The 23,180-nt window shown below is 40.8% G+C and overlaps 1 long non-coding RNA gene across 1 annotated transcript in view; it reads right to left on the bottom strand.

Annotated features, from left to right (window-relative positions):
* LOC140896372 (uncharacterized) overlaps positions 1 to 23,180 on the bottom strand; it is a 109,434-nt gene that overhangs the window by 51,338 nt on the left and 34,916 nt on the right. The window contains exons 2-3 of the long non-coding RNA XR_012154534.1: positions 15,642 to 15,811; positions 14,146 to 14,251 (exon numbers count right to left, since the gene is read on the bottom strand). This is a non-coding gene — a long non-coding RNA (uncharacterized LOC140896372). The remainder of the gene's footprint in view (positions 1 to 14,145; positions 14,252 to 15,641; positions 15,812 to 23,180) is intronic.

Below are 23,180 nucleotides of genomic sequence, written 5' to 3'. Positions count from 1 at the left end.
ATAATGACGAAAGAATTAAAAAAGCTTAGTGACTAAAAGAGAGGAATCAATGTTATCCTGTTTATTGGAGTGTGATGGTGTGTCACCATGTAAGAAAGGTTAAAAATAAATCTGGCAGACATGATAGCACTCTGATATTGATGCCCTTTGAATATTTAGAAACAGTGAAATGAATTATTTAGGATGGGACAATGGGTGTAGTTAGGAATGAGGGGATTAAACAGAAAAGGGTTTGGTTGAATATCAGGAAACATTTCCAGAAAGGTATTTGGTTTGGTTTCCTACAGAAAATTGTGGACACGTCACTTGAGACATTTAGATCCAGACAGGTCAAGGCACTAGACAATGTAATAAGCCGCAATGTTACCTCATGGGATAATCTAGATGGCCTAGACAGTTTTTTGCAATTCTAACTTCTTAGATGCTCTGAATTAAATTAATTGGGACCTAATGTAAAGTGTGGGGCCTAACTTTATGAACTAACGCCTGAGTTCAGCATGGTACTTACATGTAGGGCTTGTCTACACAATGAGTTAGTACTCAGCAAGCTGGGGCATAAATTTACAGCACGCTAGCATGCCTCACACTAACTGTCCACATAGGCCCTAAAAGTTCCCTAGTGTGTTTGACCTTTTGCTGTTGCACAAAGCACCCGAGGGAACTTTTGGTGCATGGTAGCAGTGTCCACATGGCCAGTACACCCTAGCTTGCTGTGCACTAACTTGTCCTATAGACATTCTCATAGGCTTCAATGGGACTAGTCTCTTAGCTAAAGTTAAGTATATATTTAAGTACCTTGCTGAATCAAAGCCTAAATTAATTAAGTTTCAGACCTGACTGGCAGTCTAAATTATTGTGTTTTTTAAAATCTTACTAAAGTCCCATGAAAGTGAATATTATGGTCCAAATTTTCAAAGGGCTGTGTTATATATGCACCACTGCAAAGCTCCAATCTCACACCGTACTTTGCAGGACAAAGCCCCAATGCATTCACATTCATTGTAAACATATAATTGTTCAGGAAATTGCACATGCAATCACCTTATTTGCACATACAAACGTGCAAATACAGTGTTATGTGACTGCAATGGGTGTTTACACATTTTGTGTGGCTCACCCTTCATATGGATATTTGAGAATTTGTATTTATCCTAACTGCCTCATTGTTTATAAATAGTAAACCACAACCAGGATTATTTATCATTGCAATGAGCTGAGAGAGGGTTACATGACTTGGAATTATGTCCTGTATTGTCTGGCGTTTGACCCTGTGACCTAAAACAAAGAAAACTCAGCAGGTCAGAGATCTGATGCTCCAACATAATCAGGGCATGAAGATACTGTATTTGAGGCATTTAAACTTATTTCACACACTGAACCAAATTCTGCCCTATTTTTTACCTCTATCCACCTGATTTCTATCTGTAACTAAGCTAACCCATATTGTCCTACCTGCCAGCAAGTCTTTAAAACACTGGTCCCCAAACTGTGAGGGGCATGCAGCAGAGCCTGGGCCAGCATCCCCTGCTCCGGCCACAGTTTCGCTCTGCCCCCTGCCCAGCTCTGCCCTCATTCCCTCTCCACCCCCAGGCCAGCTCCGCTTCTAACACCAGCTGTTCCTCCATCCCCAGTTCAGCCCCCAGCTCTGCCTTCAGCCCAAGCTCCTCTGCTGAGCCAACTGTGCAATAAGGGAGGGGGACGCAGACAGATTCCATTATTGGTAAGGGGGGGCCTGACAGGAAAAGTTTGGGCACCATTGCTTTAGAGTATATACCTCTGTGAAATACACATTTACATTAAAGCATTGGTATTCTCTGGAAACATATATAATTAGTCAATGCCATTGATTTTCTTTCTTAAATTAGTAGTTTTTATCGGTTTAAGAATTATTTCAACATGATCAAGCCCAGCAAAATTGTTCTAAAAAAATTAAATAACCAGGTAAGTGCATGGCCTTTTTGTTGATGTCAAGTGTCGTATCGGTTTAATTTCTGATGCGTCCTTTGTCAAGGGGCTATATCATGCTCAGTCAACGGTCCCAATGAGCTAAGCCTCAATTCAGCACTTAAGCACACAGGTAAGTCCTACTGAAGTCAATGAAGTATACATCTGTTGAACAGAAGTAGAGATTAGTCGCATGATTCCGCTGAAGCGTGTGTTTCCATGCTAGGGCCTTAAGATACATTTCTATCTCTAATTGATCTCATCCTATAGCTTGGTCTGGGCTGCACTGGCTTCCATTGAAATTGGCCTTCATGATTCACTGTGTTAGTAGAAAGAAAAAAAAATGTGTTGAAAGGAACATTTAGTGCCTGTATAATTCAGTCTAGTAATGAATTCAGTACAGGCAGTTACAATTAACGGATGTTGTTGCTGCCAAGTACATATCATTTCATAACCAGACTTATGAATAGTTGAGGTACCTGACGTTCAGCTGCTCTTAGTTTCAGCTCTGTTTTTTCCCCTCAGCTAAACCTCAGAAACAGCAATCAGCAGCACTGAGAAATACGGTCTATTATCAAGGTATGGACCATAATTTTAGCTCTTACTGATAGCATCACATTCCTTTTAAAGCACAGGCCCTCTCTCTGTCTCTGGGGTCAACCTGCTGCTGGGTCATAGCTGGGTCACAGGGTTCCCCTTCCAAATCCTGCTCATGCTTCCATGTTTGGGGAAACTGGAAGAGACCTCATCCTGCAAGCCAGCTATTGATTCCACACATGGAGGGCAACACCACAGAGACTAGTCTGGCTCCTGCTTCAGATTTGCTGCCACAGCAACTGCTGAAAGAGGAAGCGAAATAGTTGGAGACCATGGTGACCAAGCGAAATGGTTGGAGAGTACAATGTAGGGGCTTCAGTGAGAAATTGACACAATCTGAAGGATCCCTCAAGATATTAATTAGAGATGGATCAAAACAAGGATCATAGACCCTCACCTGCTTTTGAACTTTGCTGGAGTTTGGATTTGGATTCCCTGAACAAAACCCACACACTAGTGTACTGGTTCCAGGTCAGACCTCCAGGATCTTATTTTTCTATTTCATTGCAGCTGCCCCAGAAATTTCACCAGACCAGTGCTTCATTCTCCTAGTGCGAATACAAATTACAGCTGTTTGAAAGCCACCATTTTATTTTCCTTTCAAAAATTTGCAGGGGAATGTTTGCCAGTGTGGGTTTGCACTTCAAATTTCAGTGTGTGCTTATATTTGCATCAAAAATATAAATTTCCACATGTTTTCAGTGCAAAGACCATTTTATCTTGGCAACAGGCCTGTTTTTCTCGAAAACATCCATTTTCATTGAGAAAAAGGGAATCATTCTGCTATGGGTACTGCTTTGAGAACTTGCATATAAATGGTCTCATAAATAAATAAAAGTGTTTTGAATTTTATTATAAATATTTTTCCACCTTAAATTAATGCATATAGAGCAGTGTTGCCTAGTGGATCGAGGGCATCACCTTTGTGCCTCAGTTTCTCCATCTATAAAATGCAGCTAATGAGACTGATCTTTGTAAATCACTTTGCAAGTTATTGATAAAAAACTATATCTATATAAGAGCTAGGCATTATGATTATTATATTTTATTTTATTGTATGTATTGTTATTATCATAACATCATTAGCAAAACTCCCACTGACTTCACTGGTGGAGGATTTTGTTAGCTTAGTTTTTTGTTGGGTGTCATGGAATCTGCTACAGCTTAACAGCTATCTTCATTGTACAGCCTGAGGTTTGTATCCCACACACTAGCATGCATATATAATTAAGGATACAGAGTTTAATATTTAACTCAGATAAATTCATCAGTGCGATTAGTGTGATAGTCTGATGAATTCTGTTACAATTTACTCCTGAATGTACTGCATAATTTAATCATGAATCAGACAGCAAAGTGAAGCAATTTAGGTGCACTCAGTATTGTTATTTCAAACTTTATTAATTAAGGGAGAATTATACATTTCTGCTGAATAAAATTGACTAAGCACCCTCAACTAAATCTTATTCATAATGAATTGTGCATAATGAATTCTGATTATTATGCAGTAAATTATTTTAAAGCTTGATACTAACCTTTAAATACAGATGAAGACATAAGAATATTCATGAAAATGAAAATGAAAACAAGTTCTCTAATCGGCTGAGAGAAAGTTTTAGTCTCCTAACACTAGTGATTTTTCTTAATCACTCATTAAAATAAAACAAAGAGTGAAGATTTACTGTGTAATATTCATTTTCTAATCAGTCATAGAAGGTGAAAGGCCAGATAATTCAGCCCAGCTCCCTGCTAATGCATGATTGTTCCTTATGCTACGTAAGCTACTGTTCTGTCCAATCTAGTTTTAAATATCTCAGATGACAGGGCTTCCACTATTTCCCTTAGAAGATTATTGCACAAGCTTAATACCAGAATCACAGAAGTTACAGATGGAAAAGACCTATTAATTCTAATAATATATGAATAATACTGAACATTTTTAACATACACACTTGTATCTTTTCTGGCCTCTCTTTTGAGAGAGTCAGGTGGGTTTTCCCTGTAAGCAAAGCACAAAAACTAGGTAAAATAGTACTCTTTGTTTCTACGCAGGTAACATTTATCTATCTTGATTTCTACTATTTCATTGTATGTAAGTGTTCACCACATAGTGGACAAAATTTTCAGCTTATGGGTGCTGTTCATTTGTTCTATTCATTTTTTGCAATGTTAGGATTGGTCTCCTAAATTACATAGCATTTTTTTTTCTGGGTGACTGAAACGTTTTAATCAGCAGAATGAAGAATGAAGAACAAAGAATGATCTGTAAACAGACTTGTTTGTCCATAGGCACCTGTGTATGTAAGCAAAGAGGAGTATTGGTAGGAAGAACAATGCTTCCCTAAATTGCAAACAAATGTATTTTTTCACAAATAGTGATTTTTTAAGATGTACAAACATCATCAAACAAAAATATTCACTCAAATTTTGAATGGCTGTTTGCAAAATTTGACCAAGCCCTATTCATAAGAAATCATCCATGGATTCTGAAAATACATATGCATTTAGGAAGGCATCTATGAGGAAGCAGATTTCTCTAGATTCGGTCACTCTGGTGTTATATATGAAAAGTTTTATTGAGGTCTCTTCATTAATGCCGTCTCACTATGAAAACACAACCTTCTTCCAGCTGGCCATTGTACAGGATACTTTATACATGTACTGCTGATATCTCCCATGGCCAATGTAGTGTGACTTGGTGAAAAATGAATGAGATCTAGTGGCTTTTTGGAGGAGGATTTGTGGCTGAGAGAATAACTAGCAAAAATTCACACTCAACATCTAAGTGAACAGAGATTCTACGTAGCTAACATAAGCACTGAAATGTTGGGAAGTCTCCCCAAAAATATCTGAATTTTTGTGGTTCCTTTTTCTGTGATCACCACCCCATCCCCTTTTACAAGTGTTAACATTCTACTTCCAATTGACCCCAGCTCCCAGGAGCTTGTTCTATCTTTGATTCTAAAGGTGAGTTATGTGCCCAGCAGCTGTTGTAGTCTCTCTGCTCAGTTCCAATGCCTGGTCTACATGAAAAATCTCTCACATGCAGTGCATTGTGGGGCTTCCTCTTTTATGAATGAGATTTCCATTCGGACTGACACCAGGGACCAAGAGATTGGTACAGTAACGGGGACCAGGAACATCAGCACCATGGGAGGAAAGCCTATGAAGCATCTTAGCCAAACTTTAAAGTAGAGTTGGGGGCCAGCTTGGGGACAGGCTGAATAGTCAGGCTGGATTTTATTTTTTTCTTGATTTGATCACCCGTGAAAATACCAAATGGCCTGCAATAAGGAAATGCATGTGTTCAATAGGAAATGGTTGGAACAGACCCTTTGGATAATTTTTTAGAAAGTTATAATCTGTTCTATCACCATTAATAAATTCCATAACTACGTAATGAAATGTAATCAAGCAGACACAACACCTATTGGTATTTGAAATTTTAAATCTTTAATACGAGGTCCACTGCTTCATACCTGGCAATTTTACTTTTTTTTTTTAAATAGACTTTACTGCAGTGATACTCAGACTGAGGCTTAGGAGCCGCAAGTGGCTCTTTAATGTGTCTCCTGAAGCTCTTTGTAGCACATGATATTAAAACATTGTGATTTATTTATTAACCAGTCTAAGTTATTAACCAATTGTAGAATACTTGGTCAGTCATTTTGCTGGCAGAATTATATATTATAAGTAGTAAATGAAATAATGAATTCATACTACTGTGGCTCTTTTGGGTAAGTTTGGCTCCTGAACCACAGAGGTCTGAGCATCACTGCTCTAATACTTAATGTATTTGGCCAGAGTTCTGTATATGTAGGCAATAAAGTAATATCTTTCAAATATTCTTGCTCAGTAGTTCTAGGGTTCAGCTATGTACCAGTTACTGTTCGATATTAGGCACAAATCACTGGTTATCATCTTGAGTGTTTCCATGACCTTTATTATCACCAGTTGTCATCATACTGACTTTTATCAACAAGAACAAATTAGGTGTAAAGTCTTCTCCTTAAAATTAAAGTGACTTATATACACCTGAAAGGTTGCAATATATATCTATTTCTAGCCCATCAGTGGGACCTGATTCTCCATTTCCTCATGCCATTTACATCAGTGCAAAGTGGAAGTAAAGTGCTTCCAAATTGGAGTAGTTGCATTTTATACCCACCTTGCACAGCTGAAAATGATGACACAAGCTGTAAGACAGTGGAGAGTGTGCTCTTATGGTATCTCCATGCCAGTACAATAACTTTTCAGATCACACTAATTACCGGCATCATATTATCACAAATGACATGAACTTTTATTATAACAAAAACTTTGCTGAGGTTTTCATAGCTTGTCTTTTAGTCAGCCTAATGTTTCTGTCCCTTTCACCCACAAAGATGGACAAGGACTAGACTGGATAAATTCTAAATTCTGTGTCTCCAGAGTTCATTTTTCTGCCTGCTTGCACATGGATCTATATGAGGAAATGCCAGTTTTCCAGAAGACGTGCTATCTCAATAAAGGATATTTTTCCCCAATCCCAAACTTATGGATATAGTGCAATAAACACTGACAATTACTTGACTCCATTAATGGATGGAAAAAGCCAATAAAACATATGGTAAGCCTTTTGTTTCTGTTAATCATCAGGCAGGCGGACTGCCAGATAGGCAAATCTGTTAAGGTTTTCTAATTACAAATTTCACTTGCAAATTACTTCTTTCTTAAAGTATCTTCTTTACAGGAACACAGCAGATAAACAATATGGTACAAAGAACTATATTTTTCAATGGGCTAGATTCTAAGCTGATGTAAAGAGGCCTAGTTCCACTGAAGCAGTGTTGTAGAAGGAACAGATAGGTCCTTACCGAAGGGAGGAAACTACTTTTCAAATCTGAGTCTGTTCAGTAATCTGTAAAAATGAGATGAGAACAGAATTCGACTCTGTTTTAAAAACTCTGAGCCTGAATATACAGGAACACCATACAGAAAAACTCCCATTACTACAATAAGAATTTTGCCTGTGGTCAGGCATGAGGATTGTGAGACCAGCTCCTGTATACAGTTGGTGTTTTAAGTTCTATTGATTTGTTCAGTTATGAAGAGGTTACTAATAAAAGGCTCTAGTTTACAGGTAGATCGGGTTGAATAAGTAAAAAAGTATGATTCACTAAAAGAATCTCAAATTAAATTTGCTGTTAAACTTGGGGCCATATAATGCATTATTTTATTTGTACAACTACCTATATTCACCAAAGTATTTGTGATTTTCAGCTGTTTTACCCATTTGAACCAGAAGCAGATTATTCACTGTTCGTTCTTTGCCATTCATTATTCGCCTGTTAAGAACTTTCAGATGTCCATCCAGAAAGCAGAAATATACTATATGACAAACCACACATGCCCAAAAGTGAATAAATAACTAGTCAAGGTATATGGCGAGTGAACTGTCAATAATTTGGAAAGTATTCCCCCCCCAACTATTTTTCAAATACTTACAAATACTAGATATTCACTGAAATCAGGAATGGTTCCTGAATGATTCATAGACTACAAAAAGACCTAAATTCATTAAATTTTTGCTTTGACAAATGCTATTTGGCCAGATCCATTTAAAAGCTCTATAATAGCTGATAAATCTGCTCATTTTGTAGGAGGTGTTTGCAAACCAACAGAATTTAGTACAATAGTTTTGAAAGTTAATATAGATAATTCCACCAGCTCAATAAGATATGTGTTTTTTTAAAAAAACAAAACAAAGGAAAACAACTTATTTCATATTAGAAGAGGATACTTACAGGAAATTGTAGGCGGAGATTTATGCAACAAGGGAATCTGAGATTGTGAAATATCCTGTCTGAAAGAGTACAGAATTCTGAATTGCATTTCTGAATAGGATTGTTACTAAGAGTCCACTGCAGAGAGCTGTGGTGGGGCAAAATCTGCGGTGTAAAATCGCAGATGGGACATCACCAGAGCAAGACACCTCCTTTGAGGTCACACTAGAAAGTACAAAAGGTAAAATGAGTTTTAAATGATCACCCTTGGGGACAAAGCATATCCGCGGGGTTGGCTAATAGACTTTCTGGTCTTTAATCACGCTGTTTGTTGAAACAACAACAAATTAAGGCCCTGATCCTGCAAGGTCCTGAACACTTTCTTTAAATTGCTAAGAGCCTTTTGCACTCATGGAAGTGCAGAGAGGCTGAGCCGCCCAGCACACTGCAAAAGCATGAGAAATCTGCTGAAGGTTAAGGTACAGCAGTTTAGTTTTATGCTCTTCTTCATCTAGAACTCTGGCACAGATTTACTCAGGCTTTCTCAGGAAAACACTGGTCCTAAAAAGGATTGTTTTAAAGTAGATAGTTTCATGCTGCCTGTGGGATGCCAAAAGATGGAGAATCAGAGCCAGATGCTCAGCTGGTGTAAATCAGCATAGCTTTATTGAAATCAATGATCCTTTCCCAGTTTACACCAGTTGAGGAGAACACTTTAAGGCCCAGATTAGTTAGGCACCTAAATACTTCTGGGCTCTGAGCCTAAATGTTCTTCTTTCTGCTGCAGCAATCTCTCTTCCGCCCTTGTCATTCAGCACGCTGCATTAAGCCTATTGTGTTATTCAGAGGTGTAAAACAGAGTATTGTAAAGAAAGACAGAAAAAGATTATTCATCCTTTTTACCATCAGCACATAAGAATGGTGGGAAGAGCAATCCACCAGATTGGCTTGACCGTGACACTTTACCCTTCAGCAGTTTTGCTGTCATGAACTGCAGGCCCCAGAAATTCATGCAAGTCAAATATAGACCCTTGTATATTTCCATCCTTAACTGCACTCTGCCATTGCAAGCACCTTTCCCCCACAACCCTCTGAAGCATATACGACCCATTCTCTGAAATGGCCACAACTGTAAGGCCATCTGCTAGTAGGGATCGCACTAGGACATTCAAATCCCAGTTTTTGAAAGGCAGGGATCGTAATAGGACATTCAAATCCCATATTAGATCTGTATTAAGTACAGGAATACTTGCGGCACCTTAGAGACTAACAAATTTATTTGAGCACAAGCTTTCGTGGGCTACAGCCCACTTCATTGGATGCATGCAGTGGAAAATACAGGAGGATGATTTTATATACACAGAGAACATGAAACAATGGGTGTCTCATGTTCAGATCTGTATTGTGGCTGATTCCATGTGGGATGCAAGAATGGGCAATGGTGTTGCATGGTGGCAGAAGAACATACAAGAAATCTCCCCTTATCCTTGTACAGAAGCCAATTACAATGGAACCATTGTTCTGTGCTAGTTCTGATGTTACTCTCTCCAGAGGGAGAGGGGAGAGGCTAGGTTAAGGGGGATATATATTGGATAGGTAGAAGTGAGAGGTGGGAATGTCAGTACCTGCAGCTGTCCATTAGAAACCGGCTGTGTGCTTGCTATATGCTAGTTTGCCTAGGTCAGGAGAGGATATATTTTAATTAGAGCTCCGGGGAGCTGTTGAACAAGCTCCTCTAGGGCCTGATCATTTAGAAAAGCCAGCGTAATCACAGTTGTTTACTTGCTAAGAGCTGGATAAAAAAGCAGCTCTGAGAGTTGCCATTATTTATTTATGTGATTCTCTCATTTTATTCAGAGAGTGAGAGCAATCAGCAAAGAAAGTCTCCGGAAACAAAACAAGCCCACAGAAGCATTCATTTTTCCTAAGTGATTTCTCTGTTGAATAATCAAGCTTCTACTAGGTTTGGAAGCTTTTCTTTTTCAAGAGAGCTTATTAGCCAAGTGGCTTCTTCCAGGCTCTCACTGGAACGCAGATCACCAAGACTGTCTAAGAGTTTAATAGGAGTTTCCAATTGTATCCACTGCATGGTCTTTGTAATCAGAGATCTCACAATATTCATTTAGTTAATGAAAACACAAGACTGTATTTAATTTCAGCAATATTCAAGCATGCACTCTTTTGTGGATGTATTTTAATTAGTGGTAGAGGATACTGTTCCTAACATATTAAAGGAACTGCATTCATATAATCAAGGGAAAAGCAGAGAGAAGAGCTAACCCAGGGCCTGATCCTGCTAACACATATGTGGGACGTCCCACTGAACTGTGTTTGCCTGACTAGAGCCTTCAATGGAATGGAGAGGCAGTGTGGTCTAGTGGAGAGAGCACTAGAAGACTCAAGAGACTTAGGTTCTATTCCCAGCTTTGCCACTGGTCTCCTGGGTGGCTTTAGGTGAGTCACTTCGCCTTACTGTGCCTCAGTTTCCCCATCTTTAAAATGGGGATAACGGTACCTCCTTTGTAAAGCACTCAGATATAATGCCTAGCACAACTGTACCCTCAGCTCAATTGGGGTCTCAAAGTTCTACTGCAATGCAAATAATGATACTAAGTGGGGATATCGTGAAGGAAAATACTCGTATGTTGTAGCACTGTTTTCTTACAGGGGATTGCAAGAGGAGTTCTTATTCTCTGTAGCGTATGAATTACCAGACTGGATCTTACCAAGATCCATCTGTCTGTGACAGATGCTTCAGGTGCAAGAAATCCTGTAGCAGGCAGTGATGCAATATTCTGCCCATGAAATATTTTATTCTAGCCCCATATGAAAGGCCCAATTATAATTGACATCTAGGGCTCCTGTTATGCAAATACAGTTTAAAGGGACTAATCCTCTCTTTTTTCTTCTCTTCTCTCTTTATTTCAGTGACACCGAAGCATCTCCCCTACCCTGATAGTGGAGACTCGCCATCAAAATCTCGGGTCAGGAGGCACTTTTGAAACCAGCTTCCCTTAAGCCCCCACTGTATTTACTGGGCTGCTTAAAAAAGGTCTTGTTACTGCTGCTTTAGCAGTACTTGTTACTACTACCGCCTAGTGCCATGTGTGCTACACAGGGAATGATGATTGAACAGATAACCCCTCCACTGGAGGAGAGATGTTACTGGCATTAACAGCTGTCTAGGAAAAATGGAATTCACAGCTTTGATTGGTTCATACTGAATTAAGATAAAATGTAAAATAAATTTTTTTTTTCATTGTTCTGAATAGAATGACCATTTATTACATGGACAACTTGCATTAGGCAGGGTGATATGTGACAATGTTGAATGCTGTGGTGATATAAGGAAACCTTGGGATCCTTTTGTGTCTGTTCCCATTCTTTGGCTTATGGTAGCCAGTTGTACCCTACAATACATTTAACCTCCAAGCTGTTGCCTTATGACTGAAGTAAGCTAGCAGTCAGTAGGTCTAAATCAGATTCTTTCTTCAAAGAAAAGCAAGAGAACTCCCACCATCCTGATATTCTTGTCCTCCCTCTAGTGTGCTCGTATATGAATTGCATTTACATACTTCTGTGCTACTCAGTTAACATTAGAAACAAAATAAGGACTTGTGAAGCCCTTTTTCAAGGCTGGCTAAACTTGCTATTCCTGTACTTGGAGGTTTATTCACCATACTCACTACTGTTTGCATACAGACAGCTCATTTGAGTTCCTCCGATTCCTTCCTCGGCTTCTTTTCGCCCCTTTTGTATGAGAAACAACACCTTTATACCATCTGCCCTCTGCATCACCTACAGATTTTTTTGTATACTTGTCTCCATAAGTTACCCTTCTAGTTCCTTTTCTCTAAGCAATCCAGAGCACGCTGCTCGCCGTAGTCCAACACCACACATCGCAGAGCTAGAAGAATGAACCCTCAAAACGCTCACATACCAAACTAACAGGTACTCATGTAATGTATAACTTGTAACTAGGATGGATACGCTGTTGCTTTCCTTCCTAATTACAGGTGTCAATCGCCAGCTTCTAAACTTACATGGTTGCCCCTTCCTTTAAGCTGCTCTGAAGTGTGGAGAACCACAAACACATTAAAAGCTGCACTGGGTCATTTGGCCTGACAGCGGAGACTTTGAAAAGCTGAGAGTACATTTCAGTCTGGTTTATCATAGGGGCAGGAATATTCACAAGTTTAACAGTCCCAGAAGAACTGTAAGGGGTCAGTGTGGGCTCTTCAGCCACAGGGCTGCAATGAAGAGGCAGTTGTACTTCTCCAGCAGAAATTCTCAGGCAAATTTGCCTCCTGGGGCTCTATGGAGCACCATCACAATGTCACAGATGAGGTAGGGCTGTCATTCCCACTCCCTTTGTGCTGTGGTAGGTACTAGCTTTTCAGAACCCTCACACTCTCACATGCAAGGACACGGCTTTTCCAAGTCCCCTAAGCCATGCGCATGTTGGGGAGCACTCTTTGTGCCCTCCCCTCATTCCAGACACAACCAAGCCCTAACTATCCATTATGAAAGTAAAGGTCCTATGGCAGCCCATTATATCACAGCAGCAACGTGATACTTTTTAAAGATCCTGGGCCCAGTATGTTTCTCCAACATACATAGATTCATAGATATTAAGTTCAGGAGGGACCATTATGATCATCTTGTCCGATCTCCTGCACAACACAGGCCACAGAATCTCACCCACCCACTCATGCGATAAACCTCTCACCTATGTCTGAGCTAATGAAGTCCTCAAATCATGGTTTAAAGTCTTCAAAGTTCAGAGAATCCTCCAGCAAGTGACCCATGCCCTATGCTACAGAGGAAGGCAAAAAACCCCCAGGGCCTCTTCTAATCTGCCTTGGAGGAAAATTCCTTCCCGACCCCAAATATGGCAATCAGCTGAACCCTGAGCACGTGGGCAAGATTCACCAGCTAGTAAGAATAAATGAAATCCTTATACTAATGAACACTCTAGGAGCAGCTGACTGCTCCTTGGACTGACAGGGAACACCATCTCTAATTTCCCTGTAGCTTGAGCTCAGTATGGATAGAAACCTTCTCCTCTTTCCTATCTATCAACACTGAGCAGCCTAAACTTCTTGTGACCCAATCCTCATCCTCACCCCCAAATCTCTGTGCTTTACAGAGGGTCACAGCCTCTAGAAATTTATAATGATCTCCAGCTGGCCCTCATCCCCAATTAACAGAGGGATGTTTTCCCCCCCCAGCCCTTGCCCTGAATCATTAACCCTTTGTGTGCCCCATGACACCACTAAAAGAAGAGGGGAGTGAGAGAGAAAAGGCTTAGCTGGAGCCCCTCCAAATACTCACATTGGGAACTCAGTGACATGGTTAAATCCCTCATGTCACAATGTAACAGGAGGGATCTCCTAACCAGTGTGTTGTAAATAAGATAAACAGTTTGGAATCACTGTGTTACAGAAATACTGTTCATGTTCTAGTTTAAAACGCTTCAGTCTTTTCACCCAAACTAAAAGGATGATGCAGGATTTGATCTATAATTTAAACACAGGTCAGCTCCTTTCATAATCCAGAAGCACTGAACACAGGCACGTCTCATTATGGGATGTAGCTTTATTCCATCATGCTGAAAAGAGCTAGTGAACGTATGTTCATGGAAAGGAAGCTCCAGGCTAAAAGCTCAAGTATCAGTTGGAGAAATGGCAAAATACATTACACTCATTCTTTGTCTTGGAGCAGGTGTTCCAATCAACAATTTAAAAAAACCCATAATTGTCTGTATTTCATCATTTATAATCCAAATATAATGCATAGAACAGTATGCAAATCAGATCCCTGTTAGCATGAAACTTACAAGAGGGTCTGTAGCCTGGCCAAGTAAATTGATGCTTTGTCCTAAGTAGCAGGAGACAGTTGATCATATCCTCAGTCTTCTGCCAGCAGATAAATCTCTAAGGGACCTGGGGAAAAAAATCATATATAGCAAATGTCTTAGAAACTAGGTCAGGAGAGAATTCAGACATGCACTTATATGTAAGATCAAGAGAGCAACAGGAAATGTCAAATATTATTCTACATAATTTTACCTGTGAAGATTTAAATCCAGTATTTTAAAGATTTTTGAAATCCTCAGTGATCTAATTGATTAGTCATTGTTTTATAATTAGAAGTTGGTTTTTGATATGCAATTTATCTTTGCATGGAATATTCAGAACCAAGAGTTACTTCATAAAAAAATTAAATCATAGCGCATGATCCTGAAAATATCTATTCCTGAGCATAATGTTTACTACTGTATGTAGTCCCATTGATCAGTGTTTGCCAGCCCCTGGAGACAGCCCTAGCCTGTGGAGCCCAGCTGCCATGAGATGCTCCCCTGGCTCTGTTGCTGCTCCAGGACCAGGAGCACCAAGGAAGAGGAGAGCGAGTGCCTTGGGGAGCATCTCATGGCAGCTGGGCTTCCCGGGCTGGTGTGGAGAGGCAAGAGCTCGTCAGGGGTGCAGCTCAGAGCTGGGCTCTCCACTCTGTTTGGGGTGCGCCCGGCCATGTAGAGGTGGCCTGGCTCAGGGAAAAGGGCAGGGAAGGATGCCAGGCAGCCAGTCAGCATTCCAGCTCCAGTGCTTATATTTGTGCCAGGCCTGAGCCCAGCACCTTTAGGCTTGGCAGTTCATAGCCCTGGCAAATCTGGGCTTGCTGCATCAGTTGTGAAAGTAAAAAAAAATTGCTTGAGCCTTGGCACCCCTTTCATTACAGATTAAGCACTGCCCAGCTCTCACAGAGTGGAGAGCCAGGGGCCAAGTGAGCCAGGCAGATCCAGCCAACTTCCGATCCGCTGGGTCCTGTCAAGAGGCGGATCCTGGCAAGAGTGCGCCCCACAGTTTGAAAACCTCTGTGCTAAATGGAAGGTAGAAATCCGGGGTGGGGGGGAAGCACATGACCCTGCATGACCCCCTTGTGTCACTTCTAGGGGATGCAAATATGCTTGCTTGCCCCGGGTATGTCTCTGAATGAGGGCTACATGAATTAGTGCTATTTAATGAGTTGAGCACACCTATGTAAAACCTGCAGTTCATTGAGCCATTGCTGGCACCGTTTGGGGGTTAAAATCTTGCAAGAACAGCCCAAAGAACTTTGGCACAATCAAGTTGAAACCAAAACCTTACACTTGGTTTAGGGTCAGATCCGAATGGCAATGGTAGCCTTAAACCTCCTGTTTTTTTCCAAAACTGCATCTTTGCCTCTCAGATATTATGTATTAAGGAAGCACACAGGTATCTTGGCATACTTAAATATTACATATTAAATGTGAAGCAGAATATTGACTCCATATAAAGGCCATGCGAAACCCACGTCAGTGCTGATCATATATTCTTTTGCATTGCCCTCTTAGTTCTTGATTTTGCGGTTGCCACTTTAATACCGGTTTCTGTGATTGCTGCTGTTGAAATGGGAGATCCAGATCCACAAAGAAATCAGTGGGAGTAAGGCATCTAAACTCCTTTGAAGATCAGGGCTTAACTCTATAAAGAACAGGAGCACAAATTGACAGATCAGGAACGCGCAAACTGATCTGTAGCATTTTGAACTAATAAGACAGAGCGAGTTGAAATTTTTGAATGAAAAGGGACGGGGTTTTGTTGTTATTGTTTTTAATCCAAACCCAGCCATTTTTTGAAAATGATTTTTCCCTCCCACAAAAGATTGTTGACATTGTCAAAATGTTTCATCATTTGTGAAAATTTGGGCCTTTCCTCTGTCAAGATGTTTTGTTTATCAAGAACCTGGTTGTTCAAAACAATGAAAAATGGGTCCATTCCAAAGACTTTAAAAGGAAAACAAGTTCAAAATTTCAACATAGGTTTTCATTTTTCAACCAGCTTTAAATAAGAACTCAGAATTCAGTCTGTATAGCTCGTTCTTTTATCTAATATTCATCTATTCCTTCTTCTTCCCCTCTTTTGAGTGACAATATTTCAGTGATGCAACCTGGGGAACAATTCAGTGTAATTCTCACACATATCACATTTTTTCACTTTCAGATATTTTACTACCTCATATGGCATTAAAGAGAAGTTTATTATCAACTTGCGGACTGGCTTAAACATACACATTCACAGAGTTACGCGAAGCTGAATTGGATCTTCATCAATAGCTCTTTTCCCCTTTGTTTCCTATTTTGTGGGAAGATTTTACTCTTCCTACCATCCATCTGCACAAAGAGAATTTAGAATGCATTTCATAATGAAACCCATCTAAAAATCACCTTGTATGATTGAGGAAGTTATTCTGAAATAACTAGAAAAGGAGTACTTGTGGCACCTTAGAGACTAACAAATTTATCTGAGCATAAGCTTTCGTGAGCTACAGCTCACTTCATCGGATGCATTCAGTGGAAAATACAGTGGAGAGATTTACATACATAGAGAACATGAAACAATGGGTGTTACCATACACACTGTAACCAAAGTGAGCTATTACCAGCAGGAAAGCGGGGGTGGGGGGGGATAGTGATAGTAGTGATAATCAAGGTGGGCCATTTCCAGCAGTTGACAAGAACGTCTGAGGAACAGCGGGCGGGGAGGGAGGGGGATAAACGTGGGGAAATAGTTTTACTTTGTATAATGATCCATCCACTCCCAGTCTCTATTCAAGCCTAAGTTAATTGTATCCAGTTTGCAAATTAATTCCAATTCAGCAGTCTCTCGTTGGAGTCTGTTTCTGAAGTTTTTTTGTTGAAGAATTGCCACTTTTAGGTCTGTAATCGAGTGAACAGAGAGATTGAAGCGTTCTCCGACTGGTTTTTGAATGTTATAATTCTTGACGTCTGATTTGTGTCCATTTATTCTTTTACGTAGAGACTGTCCGGTTTGGCCAATGTACATGGCAGAGGGGCATTGCTGGCACGTGATGGCATAGATCACATTGGTGGATGTGCAGGTGAACGAGCCTCTGATGGTGTCGCTGATGTGATTAGGCCCTATAACTCGGTGTGCTCTTGTCAGAAGATTAATTTCAGAAAAAAAAAAACCAGGAGAGAAAACACCCACATTTCTTTTACTCTAGAACAGCAGGAAAGTTTAACATCAGCTTTCATCTGGTAGCCATTAAACCTTGAATTGTTTTCTAGGTGGAATTATCACGACATGTTCCATAAGGATTAACTAATATATTGCTATTAGAATAGTCACTGACTCAGTATATCCAAAGATTGGAAGATTAAACAAGAGCTGTTTGTCATAAAAGCAAGGCAAAATGCTTTGTTTCTTATTCAGGATGGAAAAGTTACAATTTTCAGCATTTCAGAGGCTGGTTTCCCATTTGCCATCTTGACAAGAAGGTTTTGTTTTTTTTCCAAACAGCAAAACTGCTGGTCACATCTCTCAGCAGAATGCTGCATTTCAACAACTGTGCATTACAGATGATCGTGAATCATAAAGCATTAGAGACTCATGCTGATTTCCTTTGTTCAGTTTCTGACAGCCGAGCAAGTAATTCATTAATTAACGTTTTCTATAATCAGGCAATTCTCTCTTGCATAGGGCACAAGTGTCCAACACAACTGGATGTACCTAACACATCAGGTTGTTATAAAGTTTGAAGAGGTGTTCAACAATATTGCTGATATGAAACATGATGCTCTGAATGGTGTTTATTTTAAAAAGAAAACTATTCATATTTGCACAGATTCCACTTTCATTTCCAAACTGAATACACAATATAAAAGCCTGCACATTCTGAGTGCTTGTCACTGCCTTATCAGCTTTAGGTTCCATTTCCTAACTGAACATTTAGATCAGTTAGACACATTTTGCTCTGCTAAACAGCTTTCCCTGTAAAGGAAATTGTTGCTTTGCTGTCAACCTTTACTTATTTAGGCCCAAATTTTCAGAAGTGAACAGTGATTCAATTTTTGGGTACCCAACTTGAGATCAGAAAGATGCAGGTTATAAATAAACGTCTGTCATATGTAGTATCTTTTTATTGTGCTTTGATGACAATCTGTAAATAGTATCCAAATCAGACACATTTCCCATCTAAACTTTTGACATGCTATCTCTAAACATGGAAGAAGTATATAAAGTTTCATTTACTATACATACCTTATAATATAAACAAAGACAAACACTGATAGAACACGCTATATTAAATTCTCAGCTGAGCAGCAATGTCATGCTATTAAAGAAAGCAATTAATTAGATTAATGGACATTTACTGGAATAATTAGGAAATGTTGATTTTTATATGAGAAAGATGATTAATTCAGAGCCAACCACCAGATGTAAATCCAAATCAGATTTTTTTTTGCATTTAAATTTTACTTTTGAATCTATGCCTCTCTCCAAGTTTTGTATTAGAAATGCCAGTTAAAGTCAGGGCTGTAGTAAAGAGAGGAAAGATAACATGTCAGACAAAAATATCTAGTACTGCCACCCCCAAAGGTTCAAAAATCTTGAGTCAGACCCCCAAAATCATGAGGGTCTTTTCAAAATAAAGATTATACTGTGGTTTTGGGTCTGTGTTTTTGAACACCCCCTGCCCACCCGCATTGTGTGCATGTGACAATTACTGTCGCCCACTCTCCCAAATGTATTGAGTATGGTGATTTCAGCCCCCATGCAGAAGTTCTCAGCCCCACATATGCCCATCCCCTGCCCAGCAATTAATTCTGCCCCCAGATCAGTCATCTCCCTCACAGTCCACACATCAACTCTGCTTCCACAGCTGCCTGTCACATCAATTCTACCCATCCCTCAGCAGCCCTCACATCAGTTCTGCCCCCACATCTGCCCAGCCCCCACATCAGTTCTGTTCCCCAAACCCTGCATCTCCTGGGATTCTTCATCCCCTTTCTCCCAGTTCTAGAGGGGGAGACTGCACCCCTTGTCCCTTTCCCTGCTGGGTGTTTGCAGGGATGGAGGGGGAGAAGTAGAGGAGCTGTCCCATTGTTTTGAGGGTAAAAAGGGGAGTGTAGCCACCCTGAGCTGCTGGGCCCTTTCTCTCTCTCCTGCCTCCCACAGTGAGAATGGTACCAACTCCTGAGGGAGCGGGAGAGAGCTCTGCCTGCTTCCTGCTGCAGCCCTCAATGGATGCTCTTTCCCAGGAGGTGGCCCATCCAACTGAAATCCCAGGACTCATGAAAAAAGTCACAAGACTTGGCTTGTCACAAGTGAGTCACACAGGAAGATGCATGTATGCATAAATACATTGGTTGAGATTTTCAGAGCTAGGGGGCTCGGACAGCCAGGGTGAGATTTTCAGAAGCTCCTAAAGGAGTTATTCATGCACCCAGCTCCCAACGACTGACAATGGGAGCCGGGCACTTAAGTCATTTAGACACTTTTGAAAACTGTCTGAATTGTCTTTTGAAAATTGGGTGCCCAGATTGTCTGGGTATCTTTGAAAATCTTAGCCTGTGTATATAAAGTTATGATGCACTGCGGAGACAATGCCAAATATTCAGTGACCCTGTATGCATTTCCATTTGGTAATTATTCACCAAACTGGGTATATTCAGTTGCACTGGTGGAAATCTCAGTCCCCAACAGTGGAATGTCTGCCTAGTGAGGCAGTGGCACAAATCATTTGCAGTGTCTGGGAGAACTTGTCCAAGTGAGACAAGCTCTGACACACTTGGTGTTCACAGCTGAGTGATTTCCCACTTCTTTCCAGGCTCCTGTTTAGCCTTGCAGCCATGCTCTGTTAAAAGTCTCCAGTTCAACATATGCAGCTGCTGAAATTAATTATCTCAATAACCATGCATCACTCTGTGCCTTTCCTTTCAGGGTAACACAAATAGAAACAGAATGGCTTCTGTAGACAACATCCATAGAGGCTACCTTGGGCAATTCTATGAACTCTTATATCGTCGGTCAAGCCCCAGACCCAGTAACTGACAGTGTGTGGGCAGACTGTTGCACCCAGGCAGAGAACCACTGACTTCAATGCGGCTTCCCCACAGTCTGCCCCTACACGGTCAGCTGCAGGACTGAGGCCTTACATTTGTACAGCGCCATTGCCTTCAGTGCGGACATGCAGGTATAACTGAGAGCAGAATTTGGCTTCCCGAGCTTCTTTGGTTATTCTCTGCTATACCTGGTCGGTCTCATTGCACACAATGGTCCACATCCTCAGGTGGTGTAAATCAGCATAGCTCCATGGACTCCAGCAGAGTTGCATTAGTTTACACCAGCTGAGAATTTGGCCCAGTATTCCAAAAGGTGCTGGTATTAGCATCAGAATAACTCCCTGGCATGTAGTGATTTATAGGGAAATACGGGGCTACATTCTGCCCTGTCATACAGCCTTAATACTTAGAAAATTATCAGTTGGTGTCAGGGACAGCTATTATCCACATATTTCCCAATTAACCCCTCTCTCCCTCCATATCCTGGTCTTGAGTTTACACCCTTCCCGCCACACAATACCAATAAAAAAAAATCAATGTGCGACTCTCACTAAAAACAGTATGATCCATTGTAATAAGAGCAAATGCAAAACTGCGACTCCAGTTGATGCTTGCCATTAATGTGCATGCTGAGTCGTAGCAAACGGATTAATGTACAGATGGCAACAACTTTGTATAATGCTAGGCAAGCTTAACAGAAATCCATCAAAATGCACAGCGTCACCTAGAATCAAATGCATAGCACCGTCTGATGACCCGATATGTCTGGAGGAACCAGCGTTGCTAGTTATTCATTACTGTGGGTAAAATGTGCTCAGTGAGGGTTTTTCCCCTAAAGTTTCTCATGCCTGCCCTCCCCCCTACCTCACCCCTGGGCAATAGCAAGTTCAACAGCTATAGCCTCTTGGTTTCCCTTACCTTACACTTCTCTCCATTTGGCCTCATGGGAATTCCGACCCCTTGCATCTACCTTGAACAAATCACCTGGATTTGTTGGCTTTGTTTCTTGGGAAGTGCTGCCCCCTTGGTACCATCAACTCAGTGAAGGCAGACCTGCCCAATTTATACTCAAAAGTTTTTGCTAGCTCGTGGACTAAACATCCCAACAACAGCTAGCTTTTACCCTTTGCTCTCATTGCTCTACATGAAGCACCAGAAAGTCCTGGCAGTTTTTGAATCTATTTGACAGTTAACATGGTGATTTATTCCTATTATTTGTTATTATTTTCCCAGGGCCAAAATTGATAACTCAGTACTCATAAATTGCATGTTCGGCCAGAACATCAGTTGGTGTAAATTGCCAGAGCTCCACTGAAGTCAGTTGGAGCTATACCAATTTTCACCAGTTGAGGATCAGGCCCTAGGTCCCTGCCCAGCAGAGCTTGCAATCTATTTGCACACCAGATGCAATTAAAAGGCAACAAAAGGGTGGGATACAAGATAAGGGAAAGAAAAATAAACTCAAGGATTATGCTGTTACTCAGCCAATGTATGTACATAAACCAGGTAGAATATTTATGTATAGTTTTAAATATATAATAAATAGCCCCTAGAGAGAAAAATGCCATGGCACATGTCTAGTCGTCGAGCAGGGCAGATGGGCCCTATGGAGGTTTTTGAAGATGAGGAGGGTGATGGCTTGGTGAACCAGTTCAGGCAAGGCACTAGTGGCATTAAAGCAATCAAAAATGAACACAAAGCAAAGCAACTTGCCAACTGTTGAAAAGTCTGAGTCTCTGGGTCTCCATTTTCTCTGAAAAAAATTATGATTGCTAGTACTGAAGCTCCCGCTTAGGTCAGGATCCACTATGCTAGGAACTGTAAAGACACACAGTCCCCGCTCCATCGACCCTACCATCTAAACAAAAGGTGTGGGAGAGGAAGGATTATTATCCCCACTTTAAAGGTGGGCAACCTTGGCACAGAGATATTAAATGACTTGCCCAAGGGTGTTTGTGGCACACATGGAAACTGAACCCCTATTTCCCAAGTCCCAGACCACTTCCTTAGACACAAGACCATCCGTCTCGATACACCAGGCTATAGCTATCCAATATATTTGTAAATCCAATCTGTAATAAACCTAGGGCTCTCTAAGGAATCATGTCTTTACTCTCTTGCTCTTATGTCATGTTATTTATTTATGTTGTTTGTGCGCCATTATCCTCTGGTAGGGTTGGTGCAAAGGTCCACCCAGTAACGCAAATGTATTCACATACCACCCATAAAACGCGCACCCCAAGAGACTGAAGGGAGCTTAGACAAGCTTGCAGAGACGCTTCCTTGTCTCTTTCTTCTCCTTTCTTTGTTTTGAAGTTCTAGAGTTCTCATTCAATCCTACCTTCTGCCTCTAAAAATAATGTGAGCTATGGACCTGGTCTACTGTTCCCTGACATCAGTGGAAAGCATCCCATTGACATCAATGGGCTTTCCATCAGCCCCTTCATAGTCCTCTACATGAAATGTGACATTGTACAAACAAGTATGTCTTCGGTGCTGGTGTGAGATAACAAATGACTGCTGGGGACCAATAATGGCTGCAATGGAACATCTATTATCAACCAGTAAGCAACCAGCTTACTTTAAAAACAGATTCACCCAGGAACTTGTTCCTTTGCCACAAGCCCCTACTATTTTATTTGCAAAGCAAGAAGCTGAATGCAGGTCAAGCTGAACAGGTGGAACTTTATTAACCCTGTGGATGGCTCTGTCCACATGGCTAAGTTGCTTCCAGAATAACTCTCCACATTCCCAGTTCCACTGGCGTCTCTTCAATAACAGTCACTCCAGGGAACATGGGCCTTCTGCGTCCAGTTCCACTGAGCATGATACACCTATATCCAAACCCTCAATGCTGGATCAAGGGAATGGGACAGAAAGAGATAGATCCTGGAGATTCAGAGCTTGCATGATTATCAGGAGTGCTGGAGCTATTATAGCTATTATTAGGACTGTTAAAGTATTTAACATGTGCTGCAAGTTCT

Source organism: Lepidochelys kempii, chromosome 12 (genome assembly GCF_965140285.1).
Source record: "Lepidochelys kempii isolate rLepKem1 chromosome 12, rLepKem1.hap1, whole genome shotgun sequence".
NCBI classification, from domain to species: Eukaryota; Metazoa; Chordata; order Testudines; family Cheloniidae; genus Lepidochelys; species Lepidochelys kempii.
The sequence above is the reverse complement of the archived record's forward strand: the minus strand, read 5'-3'. Positions and strand labels throughout refer to the sequence as shown.